At 40.0% G+C, this 13,629-nt stretch overlaps 2 protein-coding genes across 9 annotated transcripts in view; one reads left to right on the plus strand and one right to left on the minus strand.

Annotated features, from left to right (window-relative positions):
* The window catches only part of cmss1 (cms1 ribosomal small subunit homolog), a 330,497-nt gene that overhangs the window by 234,387 nt on the left and 82,481 nt on the right, over positions 1–13,629 (minus strand). The window contains exon 1 of one of the 5 annotated variants that reach the window (XM_078560129.1): positions 3,772–3,792. The exons of the other annotated variants lie outside the window; for them this stretch is intronic. The gene's annotated coding sequence lies outside the window, so the exon portion shown is untranslated. Of the gene's footprint in view, positions 1–3,771; positions 3,793–13,629 lie in introns of those variants that run through there. 5 annotated transcript variants of the gene reach the window in all.
* Positions 1–13,629, plus strand: part of filip1l (filamin A interacting protein 1-like) — a 257,274-nt gene that overhangs the window by 181,472 nt on the left and 62,173 nt on the right. The gene's annotated exons all lie outside the window — the stretch shown is intronic.

The raw sequence follows: 13,629 nt of genomic DNA on the forward strand, positions 1-13,629 counted from the left end.
TGCAGCTAGAAAAAAAAATCCAAAGGAAAGGGCAAAGAGGATTCTGTGTTTACTACACAAAAGTTTTGAATACAGTAAGATTGAAGTGCTGATGAACAAGGAAAAGTAATGGGCTAAGATACAGCTGCAGTATTGTCTGCCATTTTGGACAGCTCATTAGAGAAAAGATTCTGGAGCCATGGAATGGGAGAAATGGAATTTACCAGGCTGTTACCACATGTAACAGGGTAGTTATGCCAAGAAATGTTCACAACGTTGCATGATTTTCACTGAAGAGAAGGCTAAGGATGGATCCAAAAGAACTATTCAAAACACAAAGGATTTCAGAGAGTTTATAATGTAAGATTATTTCCACTGATTGTTGAAGCAAATATAAACTAGATCTTAAGAAATAGGAAGAGTAGGTCATTTGGCCCCTCGAGCCTGCTCCACCATTCAATAAGATCATGGCTGATCTGATGTGGCCTTAACTCCACTTTCCGGCCTGCCCCCATGACCCTTGGCTCCCTTGCCAATCAAAAATCTATCTAACTCAGTCCTAAATATATTCAATAACCGAGCTTCCACTGTTCGCTTTGGAAGAGAATTCCAAACACTAAAGAGCCTCAGATAAGAAATTCCTCTTCATCTTCAATGGGAGACCCTTTTTAAACAATGCCCTCCTAGTTCTAGCTTTCCTCGTGAGAGGAGACATCCTCTCAGCATCTACTCTGTCAAGCCTCCTCAGAATCTTATATATTCCAATAAGATCACCTCTCATTCTTCTAAGTTCCAATGAATATAGGCCCAACCTGCTCAACCTTTCCTCATAAGACAAACGCTTCATCCCAGGAATCAGCCTAGTGAGCCTTCTTCTAAACTGCTTCCAATTCAAGAAAGTCCCTCCTTCAGTAAGGTGACCAGAACTATATAGAGTACTCTAGGTGCAGACTTCCTTACTTTTATACTCCATCCCCTTGCAATCAAGACCTACATTCCATTGGCCTTCCTTATTACTTGCTGTACGTGTAAGCTGACTTTTTGTAATTGATGTACAAGGACACCCAGATCCTAATGTACTGCAACATTCTGTATTCTCTCTCCATTTAAATAATATTCTGCTTTTCTATTCCTCCTGCAAAAATGGACAACCACACATTTTCCCACATGATGCTCCATCTTCAAATCCCCTGAGATCCTTCTAGGGAATTCATTTTTTATTCTTTCCTGGGATGTGGATATCACTAGCAAGGCCAGCATTTGTTGCCCATCCTTAATTGCCCTTGAACTGAGCAGCTTGCTAGGCCATTTCAGAGCAAGTCAAGAGTCAACCTTGTTGTGAGCCTGGATTCATATTAAGGCGAGACCAGGTAAGGACATGAGTGAACCATGTGGGTATTTATGACAATTGATGATAGTTTCATGGTCACCATTACTGAGGCTAGCATTATATTCTAGATGTTATTAATTAAATTTAAATTCCAGCTGCCATGGCAGTATTTGAACTCATGTCCCTAGAGTATTATCCTGGACCTCTGGATGACTAGTCCAGCAACATTACCACTACACCACCATGTCCCGCTTTGAAAGATTACAACTAATGCATCCACTATCTCTGCAGCCTCTCCTTTTAAGGCCCTAGGATGCAGGCTATCAGGTCCTATGGACTTGTCAGCCTTAAGTTCCATTGGTTTTCCCATTACTTTTTCTCTATTGATAATGATTGTTTTAAGTTCCTCCCTCCCTATTGCCTCTTGATTTTCTACTATTCTTGGGATGCTTTTTGTGTCTTCTACTGTGAAGACAGATATAAAATCCTCTGCCATTTCCTTGTTCCCCAATATTAATTCTCCAGTCTCACCTTCTAAGGGATCAATGCTCATTTTAGCTATTTGTTTTCTTATTTTATACTTGTAGAAGTGTTACTGGCTTTTTATATTACTTGCTAATTTTCCCTCACACACCAATTTCTTCCATTTTTTTAATCCTTTGCTGATTTCTAAAACTTTCCCAATCTTCTGGCCCACTACTAACCTTTAAAGCATTGCATGCCTTTTCTTTCAGTTTTAGTTAGCCATCGATAGTATCCATTTGGTTGAGTCTTTCTTTCTCAGTGGAATACATCATTGTCAAGAGTTTTGAAATATCTTCCCTTTTAACCTATTTACTAAATACACTTTAGTTAACTCGGTCTTCATACCCTTGTAATTGCCTTTATTTAAGTTTAAGGCACTAGTTATGGGGACCAACATTTCTCACTCTCAAACTGAATGCAAACTTCTATCATGTTATGATCACTCTTACCAAGAGGATCCTTCACTATGAGGCCTTTCCTGTTCTCATTAGGTCCAAAATAGCTTGTAAGCTCCAGCACAGTTTGTTCTAAGCAGTGACAAAATTACTATTATATTCATGAAGTAGGAAGTTAGAAGGATTCTTTTTTTTTACACAAAGGATCATCAAATTTGTCCAACTTAAATCAACAACTTATGCTTATATAACACCTTTAATGTTAAGAAAAGTCTCAAGGTGTTTCACATTATAAAGCATTATAAAATAAAGAATCATTCTGAGCCTCAAAAGATATTAGGTCAGATGACCAAAAGCTTGATCAAAGAGGTTTTAAGGAGTGTCTTAAAGGGGGAAAGAGTGGTAGAGAGAGAGAGGGGTGTAGGGAGGGAATTCCAGAACTTTGGCCTGAGGCAACTGAACGTGTGGCCACCAATGGTGGAGCAATTATAATTGAAAATGTTCAAGAGGACAGAATTAGATGAACATATCTCAGAGGATTGTGGGGCTGGAGGAGGTTACAGAGATAGGGAGGGCGAGGTCATGAAGGGAATTGAAAACAAAAATCATAAGAATCTCATATTTTTGTACATGGGTTTATTTATTTCCCTAGTATTCTAACAATTGTTTTTAAACATGACTGCTATGACGCCATTCTGGGATAATTTTCTTTTTGTCTTTGGAAAGAAGGAATGCAAAACCTGTCTGCGTTCAGCTCTGAAACATAGGCCAGTCAGCTTACCTTTTGTTTGTGTATTTGTTTTTAACAGTCCCCATCAACCTTAGAATGTTTGTCTGAACACCTTAGGATTGTGATATATTAACATAGTTAAGGTTACCACTGCAGAAGAGGTTTACAAAAATTGTTCCAGGGATGAGAAACTTCAGTTATGAAGGTAGATTGAGAAGTTGGGACTGTTCTCCTCGGAGAGGGGAAGGCTGAGGGGAGATTCGATAGAGGTGTTCAAAATCATGAGGGAGCTGGACAGAGGAGAAACTGTTCCTACTCATAAAAGGATTGAGAACGAGGGGGCACAGATTTAAAGTGATTTGCAAAAGAAGCAAATGCGATGTTAGAAAAAACTTTTTCACACAGTGTATGGTTCAGGTCTGGAATGCACTGCCTGGATGTGTGGTGGAGGCAGGTTCAATTGAGGCATTAGATGATTATTTAAATAGAAACAACATGCAGGGTTACAGGGAAAAGGCAAGAGAATGGCAGAGAGTCATAATGCTCATTCAAAGAGCCGGTGCAGACACATTGGGCTGAATGGCCTCCTTCTGCACCGTAACAATTCTGTGATTCTGTGAAGAGATGTTATCCTTAATGTTAAAATCTTCAAACAAATCTGTTTTTCAAAGGCTGACCATATGCATATTGTGAGAAACAGTTTTATGGTTAGTTGCAGGATATTGCTGCCAGTGAATGCATTACGAAAGTCCTGACCGGTCATTGTGTCTTAGTATTGATGCTTGACTGACAATCTTTGTAATCAAACCTACCTGAATTTGGGAAATATTATGGCAAGCTTTACCCAAGTTCTTTAGATCAGTTGCATGTGTTTCATCACATGTGCAAGTTCCCAAACTGAGCTAGGACTCCTATAAGCACAACAGTGTACATTCACACAAAAGCCACTCCAGAAATCTTTACTATATTAGTTTGAGAAAAACAAATGAAGAGTAACTGTGAAGCAATCAGACTGCACTATGACTTTCTTAAAATCTGATTTTTCGTTTAAACATGAACTACATATTTGGTCAACGGCTTGTGTTTCAATTGGTTCCAAGTAAAGAGTAGCATCCCATACTATTTCCCATGTATAATCTAAAAGAGATAGTCAGTCACAACCATTCCAAATATTTTGTGCACAAGACCAAGTTTTCACAAGATAATTATAAATGAGGAAGGCCATTCAACTATCTTATTTCACCCACTCAAAGATTCTAAAGTCCCCATTTTTTAGAATGTAATTGCTTCTTAAAAGATTTCTAGGTTTATGCCTCCACTAGTTTTCTTGCAAACCTATCCCATACATTGATTACCACTTAGGTAAAGAAAAAATTACCAGCATCAATCCTAAATTTACCTTTTAATAGTCTGAATCTTTGTCTTCTTGTTCTATGCTTGTTAATTATGTTTTTTTTTTAAATCATATTCTAGGTTTACCTTTTCCATTCCTTTATTATCTTGCATTTCTCAATAATATCACTGTTGTCACCTTTCCAAGCTGAAAAGCCAAAATTTCTTCAGCTTTTCTTCATAGTTCAGACAACTGACACCAGGTACTGGCCTTGTGGTACTTTTTTTGTACTTCCTCCAATGCTTGATTGTTCCCCCATGTCTCGGCAACCAGAACAGAATGCAATACTCAAAAAGTGGTCTGACCAGGGTGTTACCTGGTTTAGTCATGACTGCCTGACTTGTTCTGACTACGTAGTTAAGCATGCTATTGACTTCAGCAATAGACTCTACCAAGACATCATGATTTCTTTCATATTCATCCTTAGCTATTTCAATGCCATTATTAGAGTTGGCAAATCTTTTTTTCTTCCACGCGCAGTTCTTACATCGGTCTACATTAAATTTCCTCTGCCATTTTTGGTTCATAGAAAAGCAGGTACTTGTCTATAAATGCTGATTTTTATGTTGAACATGAAAGAAAGACATCAGGAAAAAGAAAAAAAATTGTAGCAGAGATTTGGAATGCTTTATCACAAAAGTTATTGAAGCTAAGTCACTCACCGCATTTAAGAGGGGATTAGATGAACATGTGAAGAAACATATTAAAAGGTCACAAGGAAAGGAGGAAATTGCTTGTGGCATTGCCAAAAGTCATTTTATGAATATAAAAAAGACCTGCATTCAAGATGATTATGAAATTGGGAGGCAAACATTAGAAACTCACTCCACAAAGCCACCTACTGGCTAAAGCCTGAAAATACATTGTGGCAGATGACAGGTCTCCACTTTTATTTTAATGGTCAAAATTTCTTGAGAAATGAGGCAGATGCCTCTTAAGTCTGCTGGCTCAACCCCCAATTAGTGTGGACATCACCTGAACAGGCAAAACAGTCATTTGCCAGGAATTCTGATAGTTCTACATGAGTTGCCTCTAAAATCAAGTAAGTGTGTGCCAGCATCAGAATCAGAGCAATCAAATGCCATTTGAAAAGTCATGTCTTAGAATTACTGTATTGGGATACCCAAGTAATGCCGGAAATGACTTGAAAGTCCACACCTTAAGTACCTTGACCCCAGAATTTAGAATAGGATCAGGGGAAATGCAGACTAGTGTCTGGAAGTCTCACCCCATAGCAGTAATGGCAACGGAGCAGGGACCCCGGAATTTCAGACCATGTAAATCTTGAAGCGCAGTTACAGCACTGTAGAAGTGCTGTAGTCTCTTCACAAGAATGAATTGCAATCCGATTTTTTAAACATTTTTTCCAGTCTTAAAGATCAGAAATTTTTTGTGTAATACAGAAGGGCAGCCCTGTTAAACTGTGGAGAGGAAAAATAAATAAATAGGGAGCAACACTAAACCATAACCAGTAATCTACATCATCCCTTTGGTATATATCAATACAAAGAAAAGAATAAAGTTAAACAAATAGAAGAAAAATGGAAACTTAATGTTTCCATTGGGAGTTGATTCAAACCTTGACTCTCCACTGAGAGATCATGAAAACTTTGGTATTTATTTCTTAAGAAAAGTAAAACATATCAATCCTCACTCCCCCATTCCTCACAACCGATGGAAAGATTGTATTTTTGAAACATTTAAGCTCCTACTTGGGCTTTACTTCAAGTTTTGATAAATGTACTCAAGGTAGCACTGACAAGAATGTCTTGAATTGCTTTACTAATTTGTTCAAATTTTGACGTAAACACATTAAAAAACTCTTATTACGGTTAACTTTTGGAATAGGTCAAGCCTATAATTATAAGATACCAAAGAACTAAGCTCCATGAATAGTAAAGTGCTACAAACTGTACTCTTAATATCATTCAAAATATTGAAAAATGCAACAGGCGGCAATTTATTATCCCACCTTGCAAATCTAATCTCTCTGGAGAGGGGAAAAAAACGACTATTCTCCATGGGCTCATACCGTTACTGAAACAAAAAGGATCAACATCTAGCAGCTGTGTCCAACTCAATGTCCAATAAAACATCCTAATAGAGCAAACATTTTGTAATGAGTCATTATCCAATCACAATGTCTAGTGAAATGTCGGTGCTTGAGGATGTCCATTAAACTATTTAAATTGACAGAGATTGCAGAACTCCGTGATTCAGAGAGATCTAGGTGTCCTGGTACATGAATCACAAAAAGTTAGTATGCAGGTACAGCAAGTGATGAGGAAGGCAAATAGAATGTTGGCATTAATTGCAGGAGGAATGGATATAAAAGTAGGGAAATTTTACTGCAGCTGTACAAGACCTTGGTGAGACCACATCCAGAGTACTGTGTGCACTTTTGGTATCCTTATTTAAAAAAAAGATAATTGCTTTGGAAGCAGTTCAGAGAAGGTTCACTGGACACATTCCTGGGATGAAGGGGTTGTCTGTTGAGGAAAGGTTGAACAAGTTAGGCCTATACCCATTGGAGTTTAGAAGAATGAGAGGTGATTTTGTTGAAACATAAAAGATCCTGAAGGGTCTTGACAGGGTGGATACCTGGAGGGTGTTTCCTCTTGTGAGGGAGACTCAAACTAGGGGGACATAGTTTAAAATTAAGAGGTCTTCCTTTTAAGACAAAGATGAGGAGAATTTTTTCACCCAAAGCGCCATTGGTGTGTGGAATTCTCTTCCCCAGAAAGTAGCAGAAGCTGAGTCATTGAATTTATTCAAGGCAGAGTTAGACAGATTTTTGCTAGGCAAGGGAGTCAAGGGTTATGGGGGACATACAGGAAAGTGGAGCTGAGACCACAACCAGATCAGCCATGATCTTATTGAATGGTAGAGCAGGCTCGAAGGGCCAAATGGCCTACTCATGCTCCTATGTTCCTATATTCCATTCTTAGCCAGCCAACCTTTAGTCTATTTTTGTAACATTTAGCAAAGTGGCATAGGGTTAGTTAAGTCAAAAGCACAAACAATACTAGGTCTTCCCTTATTTAAACTGAAAAATTAACTTCGAGTCACCAATTCCATGAACAAAAATCAAAATACAGTCAAATAAGCATGAATAGGTGATGTTCATAACTTAGTCTTCAAGTTTCAGTACAGTATACATTTTTGGACTTGTGAAAGCTTGAATGCACAGTCACAGGTTCACAAGAGAACAGCCACTCATATTATGCTTTCAATAGTGATGCTGAGCCACTCACTTGATGCTGATGATGCCCTTAAAAGGCTGAAATCTACATAACTTCACTGATGCTGCTGTGCCTCTGGCACTTTTTGTTCTGAATACTTTAGCTGAAGATGTGCTAAGTCTGATGTCTGCAAAAAGCCCTCCATTTGCATAGCCTCTTAAAAGGAAATTGTTCAGTTTTTTTGCAAATAAAAAAAATTACAGCTTAAATCAAAATTATTGCTGACGTGCACACTCCTTGCTAAACATTTGATAAGCTCAGTTCCAGTATGATTTTCCTTAACTTCTGCAATATCTTTCTACGTGCTTTTCATAAAACACCATTACATCATTGAAGATCAATGCAGCTCACATTAAAAAGCTGTAATTACAGAACAATACCCATATACACTAACTGTGTGACTAGTTGAACAACTGTTTACTGTTAAAGTTGGTGTAATGGTAGTTACATCATTAAAAGCCAACTTCTGCACCTGCTTTGGAAAAGTGGTATTTTGACAGATCGCAAATTCAGACATCTTTATGACCTCCGAATTTATATGCCTGCCTCTTGTGCAATATTAGAGTACAATCAGGCTACAACGAAGCAGGTTAAATGTCAACAGGTTTACAACATTTATGTAGTCCTGGTTAAAACACAATAGTACAGTTTCCACAGTTACTCAATACAATGTTAATATATTTACGGAATTGTGCATCTGATTCTTCGACTCATGGGGAGGTAAGCAAGTGTCAAAGAAACATAACTCATGAATGGACATATCTACTCATAATATCATGCCCCTGTCAACCACAAGATGTTTGCAGCATGGTTTGGAGATATCAGACTTACCACATGGGTATGGTAGCATAGTGGTTATGTTACTGGAGTAGTAATACTGAGGCCTGAACTAATAATGATCCAAAGACGTGAGTTCAAATCTCACCACGACAGCTGGGCAACTTATAATCCAGTTAATTGAATAAATGATGACCATGAATCACTAGATTGGTGTAAAAACCCATTTGGTTTCCTAATGCCCTTTAGGGAAGGAAATCTGCCATTCTTACCCAGTCTGGTCTGTATGTGACTCTTAACTGCCCTCTGAAATGGCCAAGCAAGCCACTCAGTAGTTTCAAACCACTATAAAAATGTTTATTAAAACTGGATTGGGCATACAGCATCAACCTAAACACTGGACAACGACAAAGGCACATTCAGCCCAGTTAACCTTGCAATTTCCTCCGAAATAACACCTGGGGACTTGTGCCAAAATTGGGAGAGGTATCTCACAGGCTAGAGAAGCAAAGGTCAAATTGTCATGCCCACGTTTCAGCCAATATTCTAGACTCCTCCATCACCATCCCCACTGCCAGGGCTGGCCCATCAGATGTAGCAACGCAGTGTTTTACTCTCAAGAATGAATGATCTTGGAAGCTCTCAATATTCACTCTGGAACCGGCCAGGGAACAGACCATTTTTGATTTAGTAACGTGCAATGAGACATGATCAATTAATTCATAGTAAAGGATCCTCTAGGCTCCTTTAAGGATCATAACACGCCAGAATTTTATATTCAATTTTAGAGTAAGAAACCTGGGTCCAAAGCTGGTGTCCTAAACTTAAATGAAGGCAATTACAAAGGTATGAAAACAGAGTTGGCTAAAATGGACTGGGAAAATAGACTTAAAGGTAAGTAGATGAGGAGGGTGGACATTTAAAGGAGATATTTCATAATTCTCAAAGATATACTCCATTGAGGAAGAAAGACTCTACGAAAAGGATGAACCATCGATGGCTAAATTTAAAAAAAGTTAAGGATAGTATGAAATAGAAAGAAAAGGCATACAAATTGCAAAGATTAGTGGTAGACCAGACAATTGGGAAAATTTTATAAACCAGCAAAGGATGACTAAACAAAAAGATGAAGAAAATAGATTATGAGAGTAAACCAGCAAGAAATATTAAAAATATACAGGAAGAGCTTGTGCAACTATATAGAAAAGGAGAGAGCAGCTAAAGTAAACATTGATCCCTTGGAGGATGAGCCTGGGAAGTTAATAATGGGAACCAAGGAACTAGTAGAGAACAAGTATTTTGAATCTGACTTCATGATGAAAAACACTAAAAAACATCCAAAGAATAGTAGAAAATCAAGGGTCAAAAAGGGTAGCAGGGACATAAAACAATCGCTATCACTAGAGGAAAAGCACTAGGCAAACTACTGGGACTAAAGGCTGACAAGTTCTCTAGGCCTGACAGCCTGTATCCTAGGGTGTAAAAAGAAATGGCTGCAGAGGTAGTGGATATATTGGTTGCAATCTTCCAATATTTCCTAAATTCATGAAAGGTCTCAGTTGATTGGAAAGCCAAATATGTAATACCCCTATTCAAGAAAGCAGGGAGACAGAAAGCTGGAAACTATAGCCCAGTTAGCCTAACATCCTTGGGAAAATGCTGGGATCCATTATTAAGGAAGGAGTAGCAGGACATTTAGAAAAGCATAATACAGTAAATCAGTATCAACAGGGTTTTATGGAAGAGAAATAGCATTTAACAATTTTCTCAGCATTCTGATTAATGAGAAGGATGGATACAGGGGGACCATTAGATGCAGTGTATTTGGATTTTCAAAAGGCATTTAATAAAGTGGACATAAAATGTCACTGCACAAGATAAGAGCTTGTAGTGTTGGGGGTAATATATTAGCATGCATAGAGGATTGGCTAATGAACAGGAAACAGAGACGGCATAAATAAGTCATTTTCAGGTTGATCAACTTTAACTAGTGGAATGCCACAGGGGTCAATGCTAGGGCCTCAACAATTTACAATCCACATGCATGACTTGGATGAGGGGACTGCATATATTGTAGCCAAATTTGCTGATGATACACAGATAGGTTGGAAATCAAGTTGTAAGGGGGATGCAAAGAATCTGCAAAGGGCTAAAGGTAGGCTAGGCAAAATTAGGGCTGATACAAGTGAGTTATTTGGTAGGTTATAGAAGAAAAAACATTTAAGTGGAGAGAGACTACGGAATGTTGTAGTAAGAGGGATCTGGTTGTGCTCGTACATGAATCACAAGAAGTTAACATGCAGGTGCAGCAAGTAATTAGAAAGGCAAATATAATGTTGGCCTTTATTGCAACGGGAATAGAATATAAAAGTAAGGGTGTCTTGCTACAACTGTACACGATGTTGATGAGATCACATCTAGAGTACTGTGCACTGATAAATCCTTATTCTTCCATTTGAACACCATTTGGAGGAAGCACTGAGAGTAGTAAGGACACAGAATGGGTGGGGAACGTCAATGTCCGTCACAATGACTGGCTTGGTAGCACCACTACTGACCCCGTATAACTGTCGGACCATGATATGTAGTTGCTGGCGAGAGAATAAGGAAAAAACCTACAGGACCTCATCCTCACCAATAAACCTGTCACAGATGCATCTGTCTACTACAGTATTGGTAGGAGTAAACACAGCACAGTGCTCGTGGAGACAAAGTTCCATCTTCACACTGAGGATACGACCGCCATGCTAAATGGGAGAAATGCAGAACAGGTCTAGCAGCTTAAAACGTGGCATCCACGAGACACTGTGGGCCATCATCAACAGCAGAACTGTATTCTACCACAATCTGCAAACTCACGGATCAGCATTTCCCTCACTCTACCATTACAATTAAGCAAGGGGACCAACCCTGGTTCAATGGGGAGTGCAGGAGAGCACTCCTAGAGCAGCATCAGATATACCTAAAAAATAAAGTGCCAACCTGGCGAAGCTACAAAACAAGACTTCATGCATGCTAAACAGAAGAAGTGGAATGCCATAGACAGAGCTAAGTGATCCCACAAGCAACAGATCAGATTAAAGCTCTGCAGTCATGCCACATCCATTGAATATAGGGAGTGACAAGGTATTGGAGGTGTTGGCAGGCTTAAAAGTGGGCAAATCTCCAAGTCCGAATGATTTCTGTCCCAGACTGCTGAGGGAGGCAAGGGAGGAGATCGCAGGGGCTCTGACCCAAATTTTTAATTCCTCTCTGGCCACAGGGGGAGGTGCCAGAGGACTGGAGAACAGCTAATGTGGTTACGTTATTTAAGAAGAGTTGTAGAGATAAGCCAGGGAACGACAGACCAGTGAGTCTCACGTCAGTGGTAGGGAAACTATTGGAGAAAATTCAGAAGGAGAGAATCTATCTCCACTTGGAGAGGCAGGTTTGATCAGGGATAGTCAGCATGGCTTTGTCAGAGGGAGATCATGCCTAACAAATTTGATTGAATTTTTTGAGGTGACCAGGTGTATAGATGAGGGTAGTGCAGTTGATGTAGTTTATATGGATTTCAGCAAAGCCTTTGACAAGGTCCCACATGGGAGACTTATATAGAAGGCAAATGCATATGGGACACAGGGTAATTTGATAAGGTAGATTCAAAATTGACTTAGTTGTAGGAGACACAGGGTGATGACAGAAGGATGCTTTAGTGACTGGAAGCCAGTGTCCAGTGGTGTACCACAGGGATCTGTGCTGGGTCCCCTATTATTCATCATTTATATAAACGACATAGGTGACTATGTGGGGGGATAGGATTAGTAAGTTTGCAGATGACACAAAGATTGGCCGGGTGGTTAACAGTGAGGTTGAGTGCCTTGGGCTGCAGGAAGATATAGACGGGGTGGTCAAATGGGCAGATAAGTGGCAGATAGAATTTAACCCTGAAAAGTGTGAGGTGATACACTTTGGAAGGAGTAATTTGACAAGGAAGTATTCAATGAATGGCATGACACCAAGAAATTCTGAGGAACAAAGGGGCCTTGGCATGTGTGTCCATAGATCTCTGAAGGCGGAGGGGCATGTTAGTGGGGTGGTGAAAAAGGCATATGGGACACTTGCCTTTATCAATCGAGGCATAGATTACAAAAGTAGGGAGGTCATGTTGGAGTTGTATAGAACCTTGGTGAGGTCACAGCTGTGTGCAGTTCTGGTTGTCTCATTATAGGAAGGATGTGATTGCACTGGAGGGGATGCAGAGGAGATTCACCAGGATGTTGCCTGGGATGAAACATTTAAGTTATAAGGAGAGGTTGGATTGACTTGGGTTGTTTTCGTTGGAGCAGAGAAGACTGAGGGGTGACCTGATTGAGGTGTACAATATTATGAGGGGCATGGACAGGGTGGATAGGGAGCAGCTGTTCCCCTTAGTTGAAGGGTCAGTCACGAGGGTACACATATTCAAGGTGAGGGGCAGGAGGTTTAGAGGGGGATGTGAGGAAAAACTTTTTTACCCAGAGGGTGGTGACGGTCTGGAATGCACTGCCTGGGAGGGTGGTGGAGGCGGGTTGCCTCACATCCTTTAAAAAGTACCTGGATGAGCACTTGGCACTTCATAACACTCAAGGCTATGGGCCAAGTGCTGGTAAATGGGACTAGGTAGGTAGGTCAGGTGTTTCTCACGTGCCGGTGCAGACTCGATGGGCCGAAGGGCCTCTTCTGCACTGTGAGATTCTGTGAATGGTAGTGGGCAGCTAAAGAGCTAACTGAAGCAGGGGCTTCATGAACACTTCCATCCTCAATGATGGTGGAGCCCAGCTCTTTAGTGCAAAAACAAAGTTGAAGCTTTTGCAACCATCTTCAGGTAGAAATGAATGATCCATTTTGACCTCCTCCTGATCCATCTTGGCCTCTCCACCAACACAGTTGCTAGTTTTCAGCCAATTCGATTCTCCACAGGACATCAAGAAACAGCTGACAGCACTATCTATAGTAAAGGCTCAAGTGCTGTTTGTGCTCCAGAACTAGCTGAACTACTAGCCAAGCTGTTCAGTACTGTTATAACACTGGCTTCCACACAACATAGTGGAAAATTGCCCATGTATGCCCTGTCCTCAAAAAGGACAAATCCAACCCAGTCAATTCACGCCCTGTCTACTCTCAATCATCAGCAAAACGATGGAACATGTCACTGACAGTGTTATCAAGTGGCAGTTACTCACCTATAGCCTGCTCACTGATACTCTCGTGAAGTATCTAGGAAGAAGGCCAAGGTT

Source organism: Cetorhinus maximus, chromosome 16 (genome assembly GCF_964194155.1).
Source record: "Cetorhinus maximus chromosome 16, sCetMax3.hap1.1, whole genome shotgun sequence".
NCBI classification, from domain to species: Eukaryota; Metazoa; Chordata; class Chondrichthyes; order Lamniformes; family Cetorhinidae; genus Cetorhinus; species Cetorhinus maximus.